This window comes from Pectinophora gossypiella, chromosome 16, assembly GCF_024362695.1.
Source record: "Pectinophora gossypiella chromosome 16, ilPecGoss1.1, whole genome shotgun sequence".
In the NCBI taxonomy this organism is placed as follows: Eukaryota; Metazoa; Arthropoda; class Insecta; order Lepidoptera; family Gelechiidae; genus Pectinophora; species Pectinophora gossypiella.
Window position 1 is genome coordinate 15,144,493 of NC_065419.1, and position 26,705 is coordinate 15,171,197.

At 39.2% G+C, this 26,705-nt stretch overlaps 1 protein-coding gene across 1 annotated transcript in view; it reads right to left on the reverse strand.

Moving 5' to 3' along the window:
* Positions 1–26,705, reverse strand: part of LOC126373769 (ankyrin repeat domain-containing protein 6) — an 82,288-nt gene that overhangs the window by 54,271 nt on the left and 1,312 nt on the right. The window contains exon 2 of the mRNA XM_050020050.1: positions 5,965–6,295. The gene's annotated coding sequence lies outside the window, so the exon portion shown is untranslated. The remainder of the gene's footprint in view (positions 1–5,964; positions 6,296–26,705) is intronic.

Here is a 26,705-nt window from a genome sequence, read left to right on the forward strand (position 1 = left end):
TTTTTCATACAAAAGGATTTTCCCGCTAATTCCCGTTCTCGTGGGAATTTCAGGAATTCCTTTCTTAGTGCACCTCTACGGTATCTAAGGTATCTGCATGCCAAATTTCAAACGTCTAACTTGAGTGGTTTAGATTTTTCATACAAAAGGATTTTCCCGCTAATTCCCGTTCCCGTGGGAATTTCGGGAATTCCTTTCTTAGTGTACCTCTACGGTATCTAAGGTACCTGCATGCCAAATTTCAAACGTCTAACTTGAGTGGTTTAGATTTTTCATACAAAAGGATTTTCCCGCTAATTCCCGTTCCCGTGGGAATTTCGGGAATTCCTTTCTTAGTGCACCTCTACGGTATCTAAGGTACCTGCATGCCAAATTTCAAACGTCTAACTTGAGCGGTTTAGATTTTTCATACAAAAGGATTTCCCTTCACTACTCTGCTCCTATTGATTGTAGCGTGATGAAAAGTATACTATAACCTGTCCAGGAGTGTGAAGAATAATTGTACCAAGTTTCATTAAAATCCGTCCAGTAGTTTTTGTTTCTATAAGGAACATACAGACAGACAGACAGACAGACAGACAGACAGACAGACAAAAATTTTACTGATTGCATTTTTGGCATCAGTATCGACCACTTATCACCCCCTGATAGTTATTTTGAAAAAATATTTAATGTACAGAATTGACCTCTCTACAGATTTATTATAAGTATAGATTATTTTCTCTATAGTAAGGTTAGGTGTTATTAGGTTAATATGTATTATATTTTGAGTATGCGTAGTGTAAGTATTTATATAAATATTAACAGTAGTATACGATCTACTCTGAACCGGCGTGCGTGTATGAAGCGATTGATGAATGTGGAGGAAGCAAGAGAAGTGTGTCAGGATCGAAGCAAATGGAATTCTATAGTCTCTGCTTACCCCGGTGGGAAATAGGCGTGAGTTTATGTATGTATGTATGTATGTAACAGTAGTTTATACCCGTTGTTGCTGCACCATCCCGCATCCAAGTTTTTTATGGCTGACACCTGGTAGATAAAGCCGCTCATACTGTTGCTAAATATTTTTAAAATGTTTTGTTTGTGTGCATCATCATCATCAGCCAATTAACGTCCCCGCTGCTGGGGCACGGGCCTTCCCTATGGATGGATAGGGAGATCGGGCCTTAAACCACCACGCGGGCCCAGTGCGGATTGATGGTTATTAACGACTGCTAATGCAGCCGGGAGCAACGGCTTAACGTGCCTTCCGAAGCACGGAGGAGCTCGAGATGAAACTTTATCTTTTTTTTGTGGTCACCCATCCTATGACCGGCCTTTGCGAAAGTTGCTTAACTTCAACAATCGCAGACCAAGCGCGTTTACCGCTGCGCCACCGAGCTCCTCTTTGTTGTGTGCAATAAGTAATATTTCATTTGAAAAATGGATAATCGTTATAATTACAGCGGACACGGTAATACCGACGGAGTACGGCCAGTGTGAAAGGGGCGAGCGAGGCAATGTCATCTACAAGGATCAGTCAGAGCTCCTCATGACGCAAAACATCGGACAGGGCTTCTACTTCGTAAGCATATTTTAATCTACCTAGAACAAAGTTTCACAAGGACGTAACTAGTCACCAATGAGGGATTTTCCAATCGACGTTCCCCAAACACACGATAGATGGCGTTGTTCACTTTTTACGTGATAATTACCTATTTTCTCATTGCTAGGGTACATTCAAAAAATGAAATGTAATGGCAGAAGCATATATAAAACAAATTGTTGCTTGATACTTGGATCACATTAATGTATTAGAATGACGTTGCTACCTATAATGCTTCTCTTTTTTTTAATCAGAATAATAATGGGTGGAAGTTTGTAATTGTACCTTGGTGTAATAATAAAAAAGGTTATCATTTATATATAATAAAAAACAAAGATAAACGATGCATTCATGAAATTAGAAGTTTAAACGGAGAAAATACTGGACACCGCCATCGATAAAGCCCCTCATTGGTCCTAAAGCACCCTTTTAAAATAAAAGGCTTACGAAATTAATGTATGAAAATAAGGCTAAAATTGTCGTATCTTTAGATTGAGTTGATTTAGAAGCTCGACTTTTTTACACCTTCAAGGGACCGCAAAGTATTAGATGTTAATTTCAACTTGAACTCCACGCGTTCACAACAGACGCACAACAAAGTGATCCTGTAAGGGTTCTGGAGTTCCCTTTGAGGTTCAGAATCCTAAAATAAATTGTTACATGAAGCTAATTAAAGAAACGGCGACCGTACATAAATATATGTATATGGAAGTCAATGAATTGAAGATAAAGAATTACGGAATTTCATCGACGGAATAAGAACACATCACGAGGCCTAACTGTGTAACAAACCACAATCGATTTTCATTCGTTTAAATGATAACAGGACAGGACAGATTTCAGAATGTTAAGAAAGATATGTATGTGTAAAGATGTGTCCACTGTATCAGCCTCAGTGGTCTAGTGGTTAGAGCGTTGGTCTCTCGATAGAGGAAGCGCTGGGATTGATTCCCGGTAGGGAGCTATTATAAAATGACTTTGTGATCCAGGCTGATCACCCGATTGTCTGAAAGTCTGATGATCCGCGTTTCGGAGGGCTCGTAAAGCAGTCGGTCTTGGCTAATATTTAATAGTAGTCGCGACACGGGCCAAGTCTAGATCTTTTAAAAGTAACCCTGACGTCAGGGTTGATGAGGCCGGTCAGTGTCCTCAGAACATAAAATAACATAACATAAATACTTTATTGCACAAACAGGAAAAAACAAACTACAAAACAAAAGAGAAATAGAATGAGTACAATAGGCGGCCCTATTGCTAAGTAGCAATCTCTTCCAGACAACCTTTAAGTATAGGAGATATTGAATATTATGTAATATAGCGGGATAATGCAGCATGGGAATACTTGTACGTATAAAAATAAATACACTTTCGACTACATAAACTACATAATAATAACCTACATGACAGAAGAAGAATAATTTTTCAGATTAGAAATTATTGATGATTATCGTTGGTGCGTGTGGCAGGTGGCTGTATACGACATAGCAATGTTCTCCTGCGCCGTTGTGAGGTTTGAGACCATGTCGCGAACCATGACTTCCTTCTGGGTGGAGCACCATTGCATACGAGAGGGCACCGCGCACGCGCCCCACATGATCGGCGTCGACTTCAAGAAGTAAGTCCAACCACGTGTTTTGCACTCGTTATGGCTACATTTTTTTCTTTCCTTTTGATGGCTTCTGATCCCAGACTTGCCCGAAGGCATTGACGAGGCCTATGAAGGCATTCCCGCCAAAGATGCGGCATAGCCCCGCATAGGCATCGTAGGACGACTAGATAAATAAAGCGATTCTTTTTTTAACAGACTGAAAAAAGGAGACTATTGATTTAAATTTCAATTTAATTCAAAATATAATTGGAATTAATAAAAATTGGAATTGCACAATAAATTTGTATGAGTATATACATACGTAAGTATGTTAGTCTATGTGGATTCTGAGCACGTGTGCCCTGCATATATGTATGTTTGTACACGCATTACTCAGGAACCGTATATCGTATTACAATAATTATTCTTTATTAGATTGAGTATCGTCCAACTTAGAGAATAGTGCAAGTATCATCAAAATCGGCTTAGCAGTTTTAAAGTTCTGGCAAACAAAACATTACTATGCAACAATAACATGAACGCGTTGATGTCTTTTGTATGGAAACCCTTATCAGTTAGTAGCCAACATGAATCCGTTAAAGGCTTTTTATTGCATTAAGTATCATTCAACGTAGGGAATAGTACATACATAAACTCACGCCTATTTCCCACCGGGGTAAGCAGAGACTATAGAATTCCATTTGCTTCGATCCTGACACACTTCTCTTGCTTCCTCCACATAAATACAATAACAAGTACAATAGTACAAGTTTCATCAAAAGACGTTCATTACATGTCATACTACTTACTCACATCTATGTTCTACGGGAAGTACTAGTACCTACCCCATAGATTTTGATTCAATTCAAATATTACTTTCTTAGATGAAGCAATTCATCTAAGAAAGTAATATTGACATTTGCGCATATAAAAGTAAGTGAGCAATGCAAACAAAAATGTCAAATAGCAATATTGCTTTCTTAGATGAATTGCTTCGATGTGGCCATTTTAACCCCAAAGGTCGTCACAACGTCGGCCACAGCTCACCAAAAAAGGCCAGGGTTCAGTGAAAATTTACACAGAGGGCAACACTGATTTTCAACCCTATCAATAGTAGTGATACAAAACATTCTCAGTCGTTAATAGTGTTAACAAGGGACACTCGGAATACAATCTGTGTACTTACTTCTGTATCGTTTACTATATTAATCATCTGCCAATCTTGTTTCCAGGCTGGAATGTTTCGCATACTTCAAAACGTCCGCGTTCATTGAATTTCGGTTTGTATACTCGTTCAAGGCTCTGATAGAGTTGACTATATACGGCGTGAAGCTTCCCCCACTGATATTGAACCCCTGGGAATCCACCGTCACCACAGACGCGTGGTACCCCACCGCCACCAATCTAGCCAGGGGCACCTTTTACCCGTATTATCTCGGATACTGGTATGTGTGAGTGACGAAAAGTCAAATAGATTTACATTTGCATAAACGCAATTAATTAAAAAGAGTTTACTTAGAACGAAGAAAAATATTATTTAAGTACCTATGTATAGGATGATAACTCTCCTTTTTTTGACGTGACTTATTGTAGACTTGCCGTAAATGGAATTAACTACTTGGCCGGACAAATGGGGAGCGCTGAGGGCTCTCATCCGGTATAATATTTAAAGACAACAGGTCTGAGGGTGCTAAGTTGGGCGCGAACCCAGGTGCAGAAGTAATATTTGAAAAAAAAAATCGACCCTAGTGGGTCGATAGTGATGAGCGCGGAATGTCGGAAATCGTCAACCACGCCGGCGGGCTCGGTATCGGGGTTCTGAAGTGTTTGTTGCCGCGAGCTGATTGGGCGCCTTTATGGCTAGAGTAATCGGGTCATCGGGATCGTATATTACATCCTTCGGGAGCCGATACTTTTCAGTACCGTCCCTAAGCGGGATGTACTCGGAAGCCGCAACTACCAGGGGATTGGGGTGGTGCGGAGCAGAATCGAAAAAAAATAATTTTGGAGCTAATTTGAGCCACTGGGCAATGGCGGTAACGCGCATCAATTTGTATCCAGCGCCGACCTTACCCCTCTGGGTCTTACTTTAGACTTAATGGCCGTAAGGCATTACCTAACAGAAAACTCGGTGAGGTGTGGGTGCATAGTTCATCTTGCGATTACCCCAATTGGGATATACCTACCTAGTTGTGAGCTTATCTTATGTTATGGTACTAACCTCAGTCTTATTTCTAGGCACAAAATGTAAGCATGTGCTAGGTGCCTATTACTGTAATATATTGTTTTACTTAATATAGGTAACATAATATAATAGAATTAAAGGTTTTGATAGTATTTTGAGTTTTTATTTTTACACATTTCACACCTTAAACTGGTCCCACAACCCTTCGAAATACACGCAAGGCGTCGGACACGACTTAAGGGGTGTAGGTTTAAAGATCCTTATTCTGATTTACACTATATCCGATAATCGATTCATCGGGCCACCGTATCTATTGGCGTGTAGTAGGTACAAAACGTATATGGAAAATTGGCCAATTCGTCGCTCCGCTCCCTGCCCGATTCCGACGCATCGGGCCGGTTGGAAGCGGTAATGCAATAGGTAGGTAGGTATAATAGGGCCTTTACTTTTTGGACATTCGAGACTAGCCAGCAATGTCCTAACAAAGTGCTTTCGTGATATATCCCCACCGGGACTTGAACCCGTGAGCCAAACACACAACCACTGCACCACAGCGGCCTTACATGTATTCAGAGGCTATGATTATAGCTACAGTTCATAACATACCTTAAAAGCATCCAATAAGACGATTTTCTGACATTCATCCAAAGTTAACACGGCTTGCCTCACTACACATCGAGTGGCCACAACACAAGTTGCACAAATCACAAGAACACTTCACTCCTTGGTATATATTTTTGTTCACATGTTACTGGTAAGTTTTGTGAATTCTTGGTAAGTATTTCGAAGCTCTGTTGACAGTTGACAGGAGCAGTCGCAAGGTGCGCGCGCTGTCGCGGCCGGCAGTCGCGGCAATGGCGCTGGCGTCGCGCCTGCGCAGTGCGCGCATGCCTCCCTACCTGTCGACTTCTGTCCCTTTCCCTCCGAAGCCCCGATCCTACAATAGACAGAGAAATTAATAATTAGTTATTGCCAAGTCCAGCGAAAGCAAAAAGTTGATTCGTTTACTGGCATTTGCAACGAAGACAATCGAGTTATACCTGTAACTAAAGCCGCGCATTGACTTTCTACTCACAAGAGGCTATTGTATAAACTTACTTACGCCTACGTTATACATAAGTACCTACCTATATAAATAAACCAACGCCCGTAATGCCTACCCTAGTAATCAAAGACAACTTGCAGGCACGTACATAGTAATAATAATAATAATAATAATAAAATGTATTTATTGTTCCAACAACTTAAAAACGAATAGGTACAATTATATGATTATATTAGGAGATTATTAATTTTAAAGCACTGCTGGCACTTACAATAGGTACTACCTGTGCTATAAGTACCAGCTATCTTCCATTTGTACAATATTATATTCATGAGTTGTGCGGAGTTCTAATACAATTATTATCTATATATATTTTTATACAATTTAACAATGAGGTGAAAAAAGAAAATTAAATTATGAAAATTATTATAATATATTTAAATAGTTCAAGCTACTTATGTGTAAGTATGTGAGTGTGAGAAGGTGTGTATGTACGTGTGTGAGTATTTGTGTGCATGTATGTGTATATATGTGTGTGTGTGTGTGTGTGTGTGTGTGTGTGTGTGTGTGTGTGTATGTGTGAAGTACGGATTTAAACAAATCTTATTATCTAACAGGGTGTAATAGATTTTCAGTTTCGTCATAGTTAAAATGTAATAGCCAACCTATGGCTATTTTTTTGCACTCATGAACCGTTTTAGAATCGAAAGATAAGGAATTGTTAAGTTTATTATAGAGGAAGCATCCTAGGAAATAGTAAAATCTTTGGCTGAATGAGGTATTGCATGTGTTTGTTCGAGAAATCATATTTAAACGTTTAGGACGCTGAGAAGTGGTGAAGGAACAAGGATACTTTGGTAGACAGTCAATATGTTTATGTTGTTTGATAATAATGTTAAGAATAAACAATTGACGAACAGTTAAAACTTTAAATAATTTGTATAGTTCCTCCGTTGGGAAAAGAATTGGTTTAAACATAATAACTTTAAGTATTGCTCTTTGAGCACACTCTAACTTTTTAAGTTCGCTTTTACAGGCACCACCCCAAGAAGAGATACAATACCCCAACGATGATTGACATAAAGCATAGTACACCATTTTAAGAATGTTTGCATCTGCTATATGGCGAAGGTGTTTGAAAACAAAGATCAGTTTACGAACACGATTAGAAAGAGCATCTATATGGGGTACAAATGATAGTTTTTCATCCACAATTACACCCAAATATTTAATTTGATCTGTCTTAGAGAGCTTGTAACAATTGCAGACACTGCCTTCAGTCATAACATGGTTGTGTACAAATAGTGAATAGTTTGTGGGTATGACTAATCCTGTGTTTTTAATGAAAAAGGTTAAATATTTAGTTTTTTCGACATTAAGTGAGAGAGTGTTATTAGAGAGCCAGTTTGTAATTTTGTTGAATCCAGTTTGGGCAATGCGATATGTATGATCCCAACTATTCCCTGTAAAAATTAAGGTTGTATCATCTGCAAAGGCTATAATTTTACCATCTTGTAGATTTAGTTTACACATGTCATTAATATATATTAAAAATAAGGTAGGCCCCAGGATACTCCCTTGAGGAACTCCATACTCTACTGGTAGTTCGCAACTTAAGTGATCACCAATCTTAACACATTGAGTGCGATCGCTAAGGTAGCTCTCAAACAGTTTAAGTTGGTTTCCTCTTAGTCCAAATGCTTCTAGTTTGTTTAAAAGTTTTGGGATAGAGACCGTGTCAAATGCCTTAGCAAGATCAAGAAATATAGCTAAGCACTTTTTATGATTATCTAGCGCGTCGACAACATAATTAGTGAAATCATGAACTGCATCATCAGTTGAACGACCGTTACGGAAACCATATTGTCTATCGGATAGCAGATGGTTTGCTTCCAAATATTTCTTGAGTCTTGAGTTCATTATTTTTTCAAGGATTTTAGATAGAGATGGTAAAACAGATATGGGGCGATAATTATTGACGCGGTCTCTAGGCCCAGCCTTAGTACCATGTCACATTATCTAATTGATCTGTAAGTCTCAATAAATATCAAAATATATTTAGTGCGACAAGGGTTCTAAATTGGGGCTCATAACATTGTTCACCACTGTACCTATCTAACTACGTGCGAATGAATACATTCTTCTCTTCTATCGTGTGGGTTGTGAGGTGGAGTACCAACCTTATCAACAAATAAAGAAGAGTCAATTTATTTTTGACATAGTACCTAGTTTTGTCCCACGGATGGCATTACAATAGCCCCGATTCCTGCAAACACCTCCTAATTTTACTTTAAGTTATACCTGTCATCTTCTTATCCACCGAAAAGGAAAGAGACGGATGATTGGCAGCTCTTAATTTTAGGAAGAATGAGTAAATTAATGAATAACCTTGGCGAATTAAAAACGTATTTGCTGGTATGCAAACCGTTTGACATGTGCTGTCAAATTAATTCAGTCGGGTTATTAGCCAAAACAATTTTTTATAGGGTTGTTTTAGATTTGTGCTTAAAATTTGCTGAAATTTGACGTGTGTTCCATAAATTTTATGCTTGTCGGTTACCCGTCCCTTTCGTTTTCGGCGGATAAGAAAGTGACAGGTATAACTTAAAATAAAATTAGATGGTGTCTACAGGAATTATCACCATTATGTGTCGGCCATAATAGGGTAGTTTACAACTAGTAAAATCAGTTACAATTTTACTAAACGTCAAAACACAAAATTACTATAGAATTTGTATGAAAAAGCAACCTGTGACGTCGTAGAAAAACGTGATAAAATGTCGCACTAATTTACATTTTTATTTATTGAAAGAACATTGGCGAGAAAATATTAAAAAAAAAGTTAGCGTCTAGAAATGCGACATTTACTAATCTTCATGAAATAATTTTATTTTGGACAATTTTTCAACATATCGTAATAAGTAGAAAAACCCGGGTATGAAACTTATATTTAATTAGAACCACGATTGATTAAAATATTTTCACTTTATTTATTCACAAAATGTTTGGACTTAAATAAAAACTTGTATGGGCGCTCGCCATTGTTCTTTAAATAAGTTAAATAGGAAAAGTAAACTTTATCACCTTTAGATCTGTTTTTATGTAATAGTAATCAGAATCTCATAATATCTTCGATCTAGGAAAGTACCCAATTGAGCGCGCCTCTGTTAACAAAATGCAGTGATCATACAAATTAAACCATTATTAGCCATGGAACGGTTCTCATTCGGAATGTATCGTGTTCCCATATTAATATTCGTGACTTAACAGTACGCGGGTATTAGTTTCGGTAATAACTATAGGTATTATTAGTAGGTACCTAATATAACAGCCTCCGTGGTCTAGTGGTTAGAGCGTTAGGCTCACGATCTGGAGGTCTGGGTTTGATTTCCGATAGGGACATTGTTGAAATCACTTTGTGAGACTGTTTGTTTGGTAAGGACTTTTCAGGCTTGAATCACCTGATTGTCCGAAAAAGTGAGATGATTCCGTGCTTCGGAGGGCACGTTAAGCCGTTGGTCCCGGCTATTAACCGTAAAAATACCAAAAATAAAATTAACCCACAATTAACCCGCAGTAGAGCAGCGTGGTGGAGTATGCTCCATACCCCCTCCGGTTGATTGAGGGGAGGACTATGCCCAGCAGTGGGACGTATATAGGCAGTTTATGTACCTAATATTACCCTCAATTTAGAGCTTGGTTGCACATATGCTGTGTTCAGTCTATGTATAATGAGGGAGTACCTACATTCTACAGAAAAGACTTCCATATTTAACAGCCTTTGTGGTCAGGTGGTTGAACACTAGGCTCACAACCCAAAGGTCCTGGGTTTGACTTCCAGTAGGGATATGTCTGTTATCCATGAAATTAGAATGGTGAAACAAGACAACATTGTAAAGCGCCATATTTTTTTTTGGGGGAACGTGACCTTAATTTATTTGCAAAAAATATTCTTCATTTTTTAATACATACATAAACTCACGCCTATTTCCCACCGAAAGCGTTATATAAAGCGAAAGTTGTTGTTAGGGCTGGCAGAGGAAGATCTAGAAGGACTTACATGATCGATTTGGAAACGTCCTAAGAAAAGGTTTAGTACGATCTACTCTGAACCGGCGTGCGTATATGAAGCGTGGAGGAAGCAAGAGAAGTGTGCCAGGATCGAAGCAAATGGAGTTTATAGTCTCTGCTTACCCCGGTGGGAAATACGCGTTCAGTACATAAATATTGTAAAAAATCGCTCTACCACACGAACCCTGTCGTTTCAATAAGTTAAACTTACCTAGGGTAAACAGTATAACAACCTACGTCCAACAACAGTTTAAATATACGTCCCACTGCTGGGCACAGGCTTCTTCTCAATCTACCGGAGGGGGTATGTAGCCGGGACCAACGGCTTAACGTGCATTCCGAAGCACGGAATCATTACTTTTTTTGGGACAACCAGGTGATTCAGCCTGCAATGTCAGCCAAACAAAGGACAGTCTCACAAAGTGATTTTCGACTATGTCCACATCGGGAATCGAACTCGGACCTCTAGATCGTGAGCTCAATTGTCTAACCACTAGATCATAGAGGCTGTTATACAGGTTCATATAGGTAGGTACGTAAACCGATACTGGTCTATGAACTAGCGAACCTGGCTTGAGGCTAAATCCTCGCTTAAACTAAGCTAACATTTTGACCTTCTCGATGACATCGCGTTATGCTCCATCCAATGCTTCTCTACAAAACAAACAGACTCCACCTTATCCCATTCCCACGGCAATGGATTACGTATAGAAAATTCCAGAATATTACCATTTTAATAGGTACGGCGGATGCCGCAAAGGACAAGGAAAACAATAGGATGTTTAAACCAGTTTTTTGTATAAAGCGCAGATGATATTGGTCTAAAGCTATCGACGAAACAAAGTTTATATCTTAATTACGTAGGTAACTTAAATATGCGCCCACTAAATGAATGATGTTATGAATTCGTCATTTGTAAAATGAATGTTCTCAAATTGATCACTGATCCATTATTCTCATAAGAAGGTCACATTGTTGTAATGTGGGTCTTTTCAAGCTACGTTCCTCAAAACGAATATAGATGACGCTTAGTCCTGATGAGGACCGATCACATTGCCGTAAGCGTGGCCAATTATTGGTCAGCAAAAATTTAGTATCGATCGCCATCGACTCGCAAAGAAGAAGAAGATAGCGTTGTAAAGATTTTCCTTCGTTTAACCTTCTAATTTAGTGGATAACAGGCATGCATCTTTTATCGTTGGTTTTGGGTAGACCCCTTTAAACGTTGACCCTTTTTATTACAGCCAGGCACAAATTTCTGATCAAAATAAAGAGAAGCAACTACACGTATAACAACATGTATCAAGTAATAATTATTTTTATACATACAGCGTGATAGTTACATCGTAATGAATACTGAGGGGGATGACTTAGACCATGATTCTGAGTTAATTTCAAGTGGAATTTTCCGCCGCAATTTTTTTTTTAGTTTTTTTTAAATTATTTTCAATTCTATACTTTTGCGATGGAAAATTCCACGTGATATTAACTCAGAATAATGAGCTGGATCAGCCCCCTTAGTATTCGTTACGATGTCACTAACACCCTGTATTGCTTCTGCCTTTTCTTGTTTTTTCCTTTGGTTTTGTTTTCATAGATAGAGCGTGGCTGTTAAATTAGTCATAATGTGATGATACTTCTGCCATAACATTGTATATTTAAATAATTATTTACTTATCCGAATAAGTATCCGAGTAATGAGAAAATAGGTAAGTAACTATCACGTTAAATCTCGATAGCGTATCCTGGAAATTCCCTCATTCTTCTAAAAAGCAATACTGCTAAATATTTGACATTTGCGCGTATAAAAGTGTCAACTTTTCAATAGCAATTCATATTGCTTCGATGTGATCATTTTAGCCCTCCCGATGCTCAAAAAAACAGATAGTCAGAGTAGTTTATTAAGTAAAAAAGACAGATTCTCAAAATGACAGATTCATATCATAACATCGCAATCCCATAACACTTTATAACACGCCAGGCGGCAGTCTCGTATCTACTCCAGCTATTAATAGCGTTGTTCAAAAATCTTACCTATACTTTGATTAAAAAAATATTTAATTAAGTATTTGCCTTTATTATAATTATGTACCTTTTACTTATGTATCTTTTGTTATGTGACAAATAACCCGATTTAAATAAATAAAATTTTTAGTCATCGAACATGCATGCACTTGGAAGTTGGACTTGTTATTATTATGATGTGATGTTAGGTAGGTACCTATTACTTTTTCTTATTATGTAACATTCACCCCTCTCTGTTTCGCCTCAATGGTAATATAATACAAAGTACCCGATACCGTGGGATATCTACGTTTTTGCAATAATAACATAAGTAGGTACTCTTTTTTACTTATTTTTCTTAACCACACTTAGCCATTAAGTAGTCCATAACTTATTGAGAAGATTTTTTTAATTTAGGTATGAATCTGAGGAGCTCGGTGGCGCAGCGGTTAACGCGCTCGGCCTGCGATTGTTGAAGTAAAGTAACTTTCGCAAAGGCCGGTCATAGGATGGGTGACCACTAAAAAAAAGTTTTCATCTCGAGCTCCTCCGTGCTTCGGAAGGCACGTTAAGCCGTTGGTCCCGGCTGTATTAGCAGTCGTTAATAACCATCAATCCGCACTGGGCCCGCGTGATGGTTTTAGGCCCGATTTCCCTATCCATCCATAGGGAAGGCCCGTGCCCCAGCAGTGAGGACGTTAATGGGCTGATGATGATGAACCTATATAAATACTCTAGTCAGAGTCCATTTTACAAAGATTAAGTAACATACATAAACAGCCTATATACGTCCCACCGATGGGCACAGGCCTCCTATCAATCAACCGGAGGGTGTATAGAGCATACTCCACCACGCTGCTCCAATGCAGGTTGGTGGAGGTGTTTTTACGGCTAATAGCCGAGATCAACGGCTTAACGTGCCCTCCGAAGCACGGAATCATCTTACTTTTTCGGACAAACGGGTGATTCAAGCCTGAAAAGTCCTTAGTCCTTACCAAACAAAGGACAGCCTCACAAAGTGATTTCGACAACGTCCCCATCGGGAATCGAACCCGGACCTCCAGATCGTGAGCCTAACGCTCTAACCACTAGCCCACGGAGGCTGTTTTGCTGGATCTTACAAAGATTAACTGAATGAAAATAACAAAGACAAAGGCACTAACAACCGTATTAATGGCCGATAAATGTTAAAACGAGCGTGTAACGCGGAACGCCAGTTAATAACCAAATCTATTCTTTAATTGTGTCTACAGTTAACTGTGGCGAGGTTGATCAAAATTGGCCCCGATTCCGGCAGACATATAATTTTATTTCAAGTTATAAGTACCCGTCATTTTCTTATCTATCCAAAGGGAAAGAGACGGATGATTGACACTATTAATTTTAGCATGTACCAATAAGTATTTATTTAAATTCCGAAAGAAGAATTAAGTAATATTCTGTTTTGGAAATCTACTTCGAAAATAGAATTACTTTTCAAAATTGGAAACCGAATTTTGGCTAAAGAAAAACAATTGTGTTTCCGGACGCTAGGGATCTACATGGCTAAATGAGTATTAGATAAAAAAAATGGGAATTTGGGTTTTTGTCAAATAATAAGTCTGGCAATTCAGAGAGGCAATGCTGCCAGCCTGTTGGTCACCTTGCCTCGATGTTACGAATTGGAGAAGGTGTTTTATTTATAAGATATATATATTTTCTTTTTTTAATTGAAATAAATAAATACATAGGTTATTCTCACAGCTATCACAACTATTTGAAACAATATTTAGGGTTATGGTACTGAGATTAGTATAGTTGCAAAATAAACTCTAGGCCTGTCTAAAAAAGGTTAGGCAGACAGTTTATCGCCCGTACAAGTAGGTATATCAATGGATAGGTATACAGGTACTTTCCAACAGACTTACGACAAGCTCGATCATTACATTTACTCTGTATAATAAACTTTTATTGGAATTATTCGGTGTCGCGACAAGTAAACCTGCTCCGCTGGTCGTGCGCAACATGATTAAGTGATTATCTTGATGATATTCTTTAAAGGGCCGCTGGTAATGGAACTAGAAACTAAATGAACCAGAACATCTGGGATTGAGGTTGATCGAGGTTTCTACTCATTACACAGCCTGCCTGGCCATAAAACATCAACTCTACAAGTATCTAAACCCTACCTGGACTGCCTAAAAAAGGCATACTTATCTCTAAGTTGATGTCAAGAGCAAACTTATTTGAGTTAAAAAAGTACTTATAAAAATATTACGAAAATTTACAATACAATGAAATTATACTTTATTGAATCAAAATAACAGAAAACAGTCACAAAAGAGACTACATGCATCTCTACATGCGAATGGCTGCCTTATCGCTTAAAGCGATTTCTTCCAGACAACCACAAGGCGAGGAAATGTGTAAAAAATCAAAGATGGCTGGTGGAAACTAAGTACAACTTACCTATAAATACATGCACAATAAATAAATACATAATGGCCCCGATTCCTGCAGACACCGCCTAATTTTATTTTAAGTTATAGCCGTCATTTTCATATCCGTCGAAAAGGAAAGGGACTGATGATTCACAGCTCTTAATTTTAGGAAGAATGAGTAAATGAATGAATAACCCGTGCAAATCAAAAAGGTACGTCGCTGGTATGCAATCCGTTTGACGTGCTGTCTACTTAACTGTGTCCGGTTATTGACTGATGTAAAATTTTTAGACGGTTGGTTTGGATTTGTGCTTAAAATTGACGTGTGTTCCATAAATTTTATGCTTGTCGATTACCCATCCATTTCTTTTTCGCCGGATAAGAAAATGACAGATATAACTTAAAATAAAATTAGATGGTATTTACAGGAATTAGCACCAATATACATATAAATTATTTGCAACAAAATCATTCATGTATACCTATAATTTATTTACAACAAAATAATTCTTAGACAAAATTTACAAACATACGTACGATAAGGTGCAAAAGTCCAATCAGTTTCTTGCAAAGTTATAAATTAACTGGTTGCACTTAAGACCCCCCTGGTTACATGTCGTATCTGTAATAGACCAAAAACTACAAACCATAAACTTTATAATTATAACAACTAATCGTTTATAATTTCACCACTGTTTACAAATAATTCGCTGAACTCAGTGATTGCAGTTTTGCTCTTTGATTGTAAGTACATAAGCAACAAAATACCTAGTTAACACGTTTCGGGGCATAGTGTCTACATAAGCGTACGGTAACAGGTGATCAGCTCATCACCCCATAGTCCTTCATGTTAGAAAGGATGTAATCCCTCAGTCTACTTTTGCCCGGGAAGATGAACTAACAAACGCGATCTGTTGTTTTTCGCTCCCAGTTCAGCATAGCATTCACATTCTTCTTCAATCGTGTGGGTTGTGAGGTGGATAACCAACCTCATCAAGTTTGATGCCAGGCTTAGGCCAAAAGCCCCTGTCATGGCACATGTAACGACTACTTACCAACGGTTTAAAGTGCCTTCCGAAGCACGAATCATTTTACTTTCGGACTTGGGTGATCAGCTTGTAATGTCCTAACCAAACTAGAGATCACAAAGAGATTTTTTCGTGATTATGTCCCCATCTGGATTCAAACCTGGGACCTCCAGACCGTGGGCTCAACGCTCAACGTTACTACGTTCATTCATCCGCATTGAACTTAGTCTAGGAGGCGGGGTAAAGACACTTGTACAAGGTCTATTAAGGCAATTACATATTACCGTCGCAGTCGTAATACACTTTTAGTTTCATAAGGACAGCGGACGTCTATTTATCACCTGTCCTCGCTTCCTATCAGCTTGCTTTAATTAACCGTTGTGCTATTCTTTAATTACTTAAGTGGACTTTTCGCTAAACACAGGTTCCAGAGTAGTGTTGCGATAGATACTTATATTTCAACAAACACATGGCCTCCGTGGTCCAGTGGTTGAGCGTTAGGTTCACGATCCGGAAGTCCCGGGTTCGATTCCCGGTGGGGACATATCACAAAAATCACTTTGTGATCCCTAGTTTGGTTAGAACATTACAGGCTGATTACCTGATTGTCCGAAAGTAAGATGATCCGTGATTCGGAAGGCCGTTGGCCCCGGTTACTACTTACTGATGTACTGGCGTTACATGAGCCATGTCAGCCTTTGGCAGATCAATAATAACCCTGACACCAGGGTTGATGAGGTTGATAATTCACCTCACAGCCCAAACGATAGAAGACGAAGAATGCCGCAATGTCCCCCGGGGACACGGGCACGAAATTACACATAGTTGCGACCCCGCCGACGGATACTTACATCAGTAAGTACGTACTTAGTCGTAACACGAGTCATGTTAGGGGCCTTTGGCGGCTCAATAGTAACCCTGACACCAGGGTTGATGAGGTTGATAATCCACCTTACCACCCATACGAGAGGAGAAGAAGAACAAACACATCGGAACCCTAATTAATACCTAAAAAAAATACCTTTTTTGGAATAAATAAATAAATAATACCGATTGCACTGCACTACCGTCACACCCCGGATACTTAGGTTTAGGTTTATAGAATCTTTATTTCTTATTAAAGACTTACAGTCACTTACATAAGAAATACTTACTTAATAAGATACTTCATACAAATTACCTCGTTTTACACAGTCACTACACATTGACATTAACGTACACGCGCATCTGTGTGAGTGACGTCTGACGCCATACGATTGAAGACTAAACTATGTTCGAGGGGGTGAGGTAAAGCTCAGCCGATGGTGGTGAGCGGAGAGTTGCCGTTCTATACGTAGTATTATTCCTTATTCTATGCTGGCGTGGTCACCATTGGCACAATTTAATCGGATCCACTCAAACAGGGCTTAGAGACTAGTCCCCCCCCCCGCTCCCCCCTAATCCTCTGGAATATCTTTACCAGGTAAGTGTTCTCTGCGCTGCGTTTTTGTCGAAGCAGTGAATACTTCCGAATCAATTAAGGAAACGTCACTTTAAAAAAAATCGAGGACAGTAGTGGAATATATCACATTACCTACCGCAGGAGTAGCTCAGTGAATCTGTAGACATGAGGGTATCTTATCGGTCTGCTGTCGGTAGGGTTCCGTAGCCAAATGTAAGGACAAAACCCTTTCAGTGTTACTACAAAACACAAACTAAAAATAAACTAGGTTTAAAATAGTATTTCGCGCCACAAAAGAAGTCGGCGGATTTTAATGAAACTAACTTGACAAGTCATAATAATTGTATGCAGGATCTGCGACAGTAGCGCTGCGGCGTTCGGGACTTCTTTCGTATATGGATTATATTTTAAACATAGTTTATCTTTTAGTTTCTTTTAGTTTCTGCTCCATACCCTCTCCGGTTGATTGAGAGGAGGCCTGTGCCCAGCAGTGGGACGTATATAGGCTACTTATGTATGTATGTATGTTATCTTTTAGTTTTTGTTTCGTAGTAACACTGTTTATATCAGTTTGACACAGAGCATCACGCCTGTGTCCACAAATAGGCTATCACCAGCTATGTCCGGAGGTCCCGGGTTCGAATTCCGGTGGGGACAAATCAATAATCACTTTGTGATCCCTAGTTTGGTTAAGACATTACAGGTTGATCATCTGATTGCCAAAAAAGTAAAAAGATCCGTGCTTCGGAAGGCACGTTAAGCCGTTGGTCCCGATTATTACTTACTGATGTAAGTACATAGTCGTTACATGAGTCATGTCAGGGACCTATGGCGGCTCAGTAATAACTCTGACACCAGGGTTGATGGGGTTGGTAATTCACCTCTATCTGTGATACTTATGTATGCGGTCCCTTAAAGCTGTAAATAATCAAGATTCTAAATTAACGCAATCCAAAAATGTTTAATCATATTTTCATACATTTTGTAAGGGAACAAAATCATGTGGCAAGAAAAAAAAATTCGAGAAATAGTACTAGTAGTAGATAAATTCATTGTTCCATCATAAAAAATAGTTCTTTGCAGTTGATAAACTAAATTGCGACCTATTTCGATGTGTGGAGACAATATTTTTTAACGGAAAAGTCTGACCCTCGGAACCCACGACGCGCGAATCAAACTTGACAGTCATTTTTTGTGATACCAGCAATCCCGTAAAGTGCAGTCACGCGATCTTTGACCCGCCCTGACACCACCTGATACCATATCTGATGGCTCCTCACGTAACCCGGTCATGGGGAAACCTTATTTCTAAGGTTTCATACCAAGGGCTTATCGCTGTCGGCCCACTATGGTCGACCAATTCTTTCAAATATAATCCCCTCAAGACGTCACCCTGAGCCAAGGTTCACACCCAACTGCGCATCCTCACGCATACATACATACATACATAAACAGCCTAAATACGTCCCACTGCTGGGCACAGGCCTTAATAAACCGGAGGGGGTATGGAGCTTACTCCATCACGCTGCTCCACTGCGGGTTGGTGGAGGTGTTTTTACGGCTAATAGCCGGGACCAACGGCTTAACGTGCCCTCCGAAGCACGGAATCATCTTACTTTTTCGGACAATCAGGTGATTCAAGCCTGAAAAGTCCTTACCAAACAAAGGACAGTCTCACAAAGTAATTTCGACAATGTCCCCATCGGGAATCGAACCCGGACCTCCAAATCGTGAGCCTAACGCTCTAACCACTAGACCACGGAGGCTGTCAAGCACCCTCACGCCTGTTGTGTTAAATTTTGTATCGGGTGAGAACCCTCAGCGCTCCCCATTTGTCCGGCCAAGTAGTTATTGTAGATTGTCACGTTAAAAAAAAAACTCGTCGTCGTCGTTTGTCATAATGGATTAGGCCTAATATGGATTTTAAATGAATAATAAGCAAGCCCTTAAATTCAAAAATGTTACATTGACCTTCAACAAGTTTATCCATGATAATTACGTTGAATAAGTAAATTAAATAATAATAATATAAATATTAAATGAAAGAGATTGAAAACTGAAGACATGGCACTGGCCTAAATTGGACATTAAAAACTGAAGACAAGGCTTAGGCCTCTTTTGATCGTGAATTACTGTCAAGGCTGTATGGTCCTCAGATCTTTGCCTGCCTTTATATAAGGCGAATTTAAACAACAACAACGTTTGCAACTTGGCAAAGGCCCCAGGAACATGTTTTGTTGTGACATGCTGGATTCAACGGGCTCTACCTATAAGCATAGAATAAGAAGGACAACTCTACGCTCCCCACCAGCGGTTGAGCTAGGTTTACCTCACCCCCTCGGTCTTACTTTAGTCTTCAATCGTATAGGCGTCAGACATCACACACGAGGTGATTGGTATGAAGTGTCCGGGGTGTGTTATAGGTATTGTAATAAAACGATGGTCCAGGCAAGTTCGTTATTCAAAAGCATCAATTTCCTATTACACTTTTACATCTCTTGCGCCGATAATAGCCATAGCTATTAATTTTACAATAGACTATAAAATACCGCTAAAGGCGGTTATATTTTATTGCCTCATTCCCAACTCGGTAACAATAGTAACCTACAGATTGTCTTTTAATTAAAACTCACATTTTTTAAACGGTTTTTAGGGTTCCGTAGCCAAATGGCAAAAACGGAACCCTTATGGATTCTGTGGAAAATTGGTTTGAACGAGATTTTTTAAGTAGTTTTTTTTAATACGTCATAAATCGTAAACAGCAATTTACATCGATCAAAGTTACAACGAACTACAAGAACTTTTATGTTATGTTACTTGCTGCTACGGAACCCTTCACGGGCGAGTCCGACTCGCACTTGGCTGCTTTTTTAATTGTAAGGGTCAAGCCTGGTAGATATCCTATACTAGCTGCCCACACTAAACTGACGTGACTTATTGTAGATTTGCTGCAAATGGCATTAACTACATGGCCGGACAAACGGAAACCATATATTAACCACGTGATTATCTATGAACCAAACATGAATTCAAAGTTATAAAGTCGAATTTAGTGGTTTAGCTCAGAGCCCTTAGAGTGTAAGTTTCTTTTTTGTAAGTAACAAGTGGGCCTACGTTGCCCAATTATGGTAAACATAAATAAATAAAAAACAAAGTAACGCCCACGATGACAAGCTGTTGAACGCGTGCCCGTTTTACGATTCATAATCCAGTAAGTAGTAAATTTCATATCTATATAATACTATCTACTATTTATCTACTCAGCCTGTATCCACTCACTGCTGGGTAGGTATAGGCCTACTCTCTTTCACGCCATCCTTTCCGATCCTGTGCAAGTCTCATCCATTGTTTCTTTCTAGTATTAACAAAATAAAATCATCCCATCAATTCACTGGTAGAACAGTTACCATCGTTATAATTCCAATTCGTCAACAATATCTATCTTTCTTACGACGATATATTACGTAGCACATTTCTATAGCTCATTATAATTCTCATATTTCAAACGTTTTAGTGTGAGGCCACACGGCGCGTGGTTCCGTTGCGACGTTGGAGCTGTGTCGTTACATTATTAATCACAAGGACATGCCATACGAGTATGTAAATACTATGAAAAATTGGATCAGTTATGCGAGCTAAGCTAAACTAACTTAGCTTAACTTAACAAGCTTAACTTGCAGGGATCCCAATAGTTAAATATAGCTCTGGAGCCTTAGCCAAGTTGCAAACGATTATAACAATCGACAGTGACAGTGATAAATATATGTGGGATTGATATAAGGTAACAAATATCTCCCGGCATTATCCCTTTTTCACAGGGTCCGCTTACCTAACCTGAAGATTTGACACAGGTCCGGTCTGTAAAAACCGGACCTGTCAAATCTTCAGCAGCAACCGGCCCGCGCAGCGCGAATTATATGGAGGGTTTCGACCAATACCCGTACGAAGTCTATCTACGTGGTTAGCATTTGCTGCGGCTATTGGTCACTCGATATTGGACACTCGATATAATTCGCGCCGCAGTTACCGAGCAGACCCTACTAGTGTCATTCAGTGCGTTGCGTCGTCGCATAACGTGTTGTGGCATTTCTTCCGTTGTACCTCATGTAATCGCAGTGAGTTCGACTCACTTCAAACACTGCTTTCTAGGAATGTGCGGTTTCCTAGCATTTATCTAGTTTTTGCTCGAGGCGACATTCTATCGGGCAGTGGAGATGCCTTGGATAATAGCAATACCTCAATACCCGCGGCGATACTGCAAATATGAGATCATTAGTAAAGCTAGCCCATACCTTGAGTGCCGTCGACTAGGGCCTTACTAAAGGCCATATTACACTACCCGATCCATCGGACCTGATATTACATCATTAACAAAAGAATAAAAAGAGATTAAAGAAGCAAAGTATTCTAAAATAAACTCTTTTTTAATATGTTTTTATCAAAAAGATCGAAATCAGCATTACAGCGCTTGAGATCGTCAAAATCGCGACATATTTTTATAATTAGATTGAAGAATCAAATCATTAATATACTTTATTGCACATTTGTATTGTATAGAGGAGCTCGGTGGCGCAGCGGTAAACGCGCTCGGTCTGCGATTGTTGAAGTTAAGCAACTTTCTCAAAGGCTGGTAATAGGATGGGTGACCACAAAAAAAAGTTTTCATCTCGAGCTCTTCCGTGCTTCGGAAGGCACGTTAAGCCGTTGGTCCCGGCTGCATTATCAGTCGTTAATAACCATCAATCCGCACTGGGCCCGCGTGATGGTTTAAGGCCCGATCTCCCTATCCATCCATAGGGAAGGCCCGTGCCCTAGCAGTGGGGACGTTAATGGGCTGAATGATGATGAGTTTATTGCACAGAAAAAAAAGAAGATAAGAACAAGAATGAAAGAAGGAGGCTAAGAAGGACGTATTATTTTTGTAAACTGCGACAAATATAAAAATAACTTTAAATTCATGTTTTGATCATTAGATTGTTGATGATGATGTCACGTGATTTCCAGGATTTGTGTCCGGTTAATGGCAATAGGGTCGCCTCCTGTTACATGGAACTTAAACATAGCTGGCTATACAGGCGTGATGGGATTGCGTTTTTATTACTGATAATAATAATAATAAAAACACTTTATATAATTTGTGTGCACACAAATTCACAAAACATTTACAGGATAAACTTATTCTAAGGTGGGCAAAGGCGGCCTTATCGCTAAGAGCGATCTCTTCCAGACAACCTTCGGCAAAGGATATGGTACATTTGTACAGCTCTAGCTGCAGTGTAGCGCGCAGATACGTAAAACTACTGATCATGGAGATTCGTTTATACTTATTCGATGGTTGGAGGGATATTTAAGAAAATAGAACATACATACATAAACTCACGCCCGTAATCCCTAATGGGGTAGGCAGAACCACAAGTAATCAAAGACAACTTGTAGCCACTGTTGATACGATATCGTAAGCTGGATATGATAAACCTTATGGTGATAAGGGATCAGCCTGTCGCCCATAATATTGGTCCATCATCACAACCCCTGTGTCGGTTTTTACGACATGCCCGGGAAGACAAGCTGCTGAACGTGTTCTATGTTAAGAAAATAGAAGCACTGTAACAATTTCTATAAAAAGACAGAGATACTTGAATGTAGCAAGCCTACACTTATAATTTAAATACGCAATCAGCTCGCCGCTCCAGCGGTTGCCATGCCAACGGTTTTAGAGTATTTTACTGCTTTAACCGTACCCGTTGTGGTTGGAGCATGAAATAGGTATAATAGTTGCGGTGACGCCGGAAAATATTACCAATCACACTTTTCCTATGGACGGCGCAAAAACCTTAGAAACAAACTTAGAAAAAATCCAGATCATCAAATCTTATCAAATTCTTTATTTACGAACACATAATTATGTGTTCATATGTGTTTAACAGACTGTGTTATATAAAATTAAAATAAAAAACACAATATAAAAAGAAATAGCACAAAAAGATGTTATATAAAATTATTCGATCTCTTTAGTCAGTTTGTTAGTAGGCACACAAATTAATAAATTCAAAATTGTATAAGTACAAGAGAATTTTAAGCAAAGATATCAATTTAAGGATACCTATCTTTTATGTAAGGTTTATTATCTGTTAGATATTCGTAGATGTCGGCGCAGATTCGAGCATTCCCAAAACCCAAGTACCAACAAGCTATTTGGAAGAGGTTACAAATGAAGATATCATACCATTATTTGACTACCATTATTCGTGTTATTGCCACGACCTTTGCCACTTTAGTTGTACGTGACGATCACACACTCGTACAAAACAACACAATACCAAATCTACACACAGACAAAATTGTTATCTGAAGGTCAAAATACGATCCGTTACTAGAAAATAACATGATATTACGTAGGTTGTAACTACTCTGTTGAATTGGGAGGAAATATAAACATAAAGTCACGCCTTTTATCCCTAATGGGGTGGGCAGAGCCACAAACTGTTAATACGAAGTCCTATGGTGACTAGGGATCAGCCAACATTGTCTATTATGTTAGAAGACATCCCTCTGTCGGAATTTACGACATGCCCGTGAAGACAAGCAGCTGAACGGGTTGTATGCTTTTTATTCGCTCCCAGTCCAGGAGGAAGGTGAAAAACAGATATTTCGTAACAGGCGTCTTCAGTAGCGGCTCTGGTAAAAATATTTAGGTGGATAAAAATTGTTGTTTACGGCAACCCGATATGGGCAATCTAACCTGATGATGTTAGCTTGCCGCCAGGGTGAACCAGTCTTGGTTGACTTTTGGTTAGTTAAGGGCCTTTGGCGGCTCGATAGTAACCCTGAGACCAGGATTGATGGGGTTGGTAATCCATCTCACAACTCACACGATAGAAGAAGAGCAGTTTAGAGCCCCGAGATTTCTGTATTTTGTTTCTGTCCTTTATAAGTGCCCTCAATTCGTCGTAATTTATGCGATCAATAATTTCGGTAAATGTCTCATGGTAGAAATCGGACGGGAAAACCGTACAAGTCGACGCACGTATACCGTTCACTGAATGCGAATGACACATTTTATTTTTAGTGTACTGTTCGCTTTTTACCATCGACAAGGCATTGATAAACAGTCAAAGCAAAAAGCAAGCCGACATTTTATCATGAATTCGAATTTATTCCAATCTGTTATTGAAACTCAAAGTATGTCGCTTTTTTGTGACGTGTAGACTCAGACTTCGCTCTGAGCCGAGGTTCGCGCCAAACTGGGTACACTCAGGCCTGTTGTCTTAAATGTTGTTCAGGGTGAGAGCGCTCTGCGCTGCCCAATTGTCCAGCCAAGTACTTAGATGCCATTTGCAGCAAATGAAGAGTACTTAACTGATAAGCCCACCATTTTTTATATGTTTTCATTATTATGTCTTTCTATTCTATTAGGTACTTACTTGTGTTTAAAAATAGTCGATCAAACATCTATAACATCACAGTTTCATTCGATGAAAGGAATGAGGTAACTCAGCAATTTTAGTATAAGCTCCCGACTATATCCCATTGGAGTAGTCAGAGCTACATCCATCGCAAGATGAACTAAGTACTCACACCTCACCGAACTTTTTGAGACTAACGTGATAAGTGGTGAGCCGTATCGCGATCTGTAATGGTCGAGCCAACTGTGTACTGAAAACTGAAAACTGCACTTAAGATAAATTAATAACTCATTATTATAATAATAATAATAATGCGTAAATATTCCGTATGGCAAAAAAAATATACCCTGCGTGGATTATTATCGTGGATATAATAATAATAATTTAGAGTAGATTGCCTTAAGGGGCCTCTCAAACGCCTTCCAAAAGTTCGGGACTCCATAGGCCCGAAATATGGAAACGACATACATTCCCCATAGCTCCAGTATCCCGGTCCACTAACCCCCAACCCAATAGCCCAGTTCCCTTTGTTCCCATAATCTGCAATAGCCCTACACAAACCGGGGATTGTCTTTGGGTGCACTCCCATAGTGCATACAGGGATAATCGCCGGTTGGTGTCACACCACATTTAGATTAAACTGTCTTAAGGGGCCTCTACGTGTTGGCTTCGGCCCCACGCACGCCTTCAAAAAGTCCGGGCATCCATAGGCCCGAGATATTAAAAAGACATACTTACAATAATAATAATAAAAAAGTTTATTAAGGTTTATATATTTAGCTTAAGCTCCCTCAACCAAGTCTCTGCTGCATACGTCACACAATGCAGCTCGGCTATGCCACCTGGGAACCGGTGAAGAGGGCACTCGTTCACTATGTGAGATAGGGGTTGATCCAGGTGACCACATTCACAGTATGGCGACTCCTTTAAGCCCCATTTATGTAGGTGAATAACTCATTAACACAAGACCACAGTGACTCAGCAATTTAAAGCAATTTTAAAATATAATGTCTTAGTGTATTTAAGTAGATCTCCACGAGACGAGTAAATAAAGCCATATTATACAGATCGTGCGGCGAGATCGCTTGCGCGTGATTACCACCTTGTCTCTATGGATCGACTCTTACCGACCATACACACTAATGATCACGTCTCAAAATCAAACATCGTTGATTACCCGACTTCAAATAAAAGGAGGTTTATTATATTGTTGGCATTGCATAATATTCGTACAGTATGTATGCAGAATGTAAAATAAGAAAAAAACAAATATGAAAAAGAAAAAGATGAAGGAAAGAGCAGAATCCTAACCACTTGCGCTGTCCCTATATACCTGAAAATAGCCCAGCTTAAAGAAACAGGGAAACACTCACGTAATCAGCTTTCTGTATTCTTTTTACCAGGCCTGGTTTTTGTTGACAGCACAAGTAGGAATCACGGTAATCTTTTCATTTGAAATTATTCAGCGGCGAATGTACCGCCATTTAGGATTATTTTAAATATTTGCGGAAAAAACGTCAGTCTACGTGGCATATTTCGCAGGTGTACGTATGTATATATGTATGTTTGACCACGCATTCCTCAGAAACTACAAAGCCTATTGTAATTATATTTTTCTTATTGGATTCAATATCGACCAATTTAGGGAATAGTCGAGCGGATGAATGATAATAGAATTGCAAAAGCGGTATATAAAGCGAAAGTTGATGGTAGGGCTGGCAGAGGAAGACCGAGAAGGACTTACATTGACAAAATTGGAGATGTCCTTAGAAAAGGTTTAATACGATCTACTCTGAACCGGCGTGCGTGTATGAAGAGAAGTGTGTCAGGATCGAAGCAAATGGAATTCTATAGTCTCTGCTTACCCCGGTGGGAAATAGGCGTGAGTTTATGTATGTATGCTAGGGAATAGTGCAAGTTCCATCAAAATTG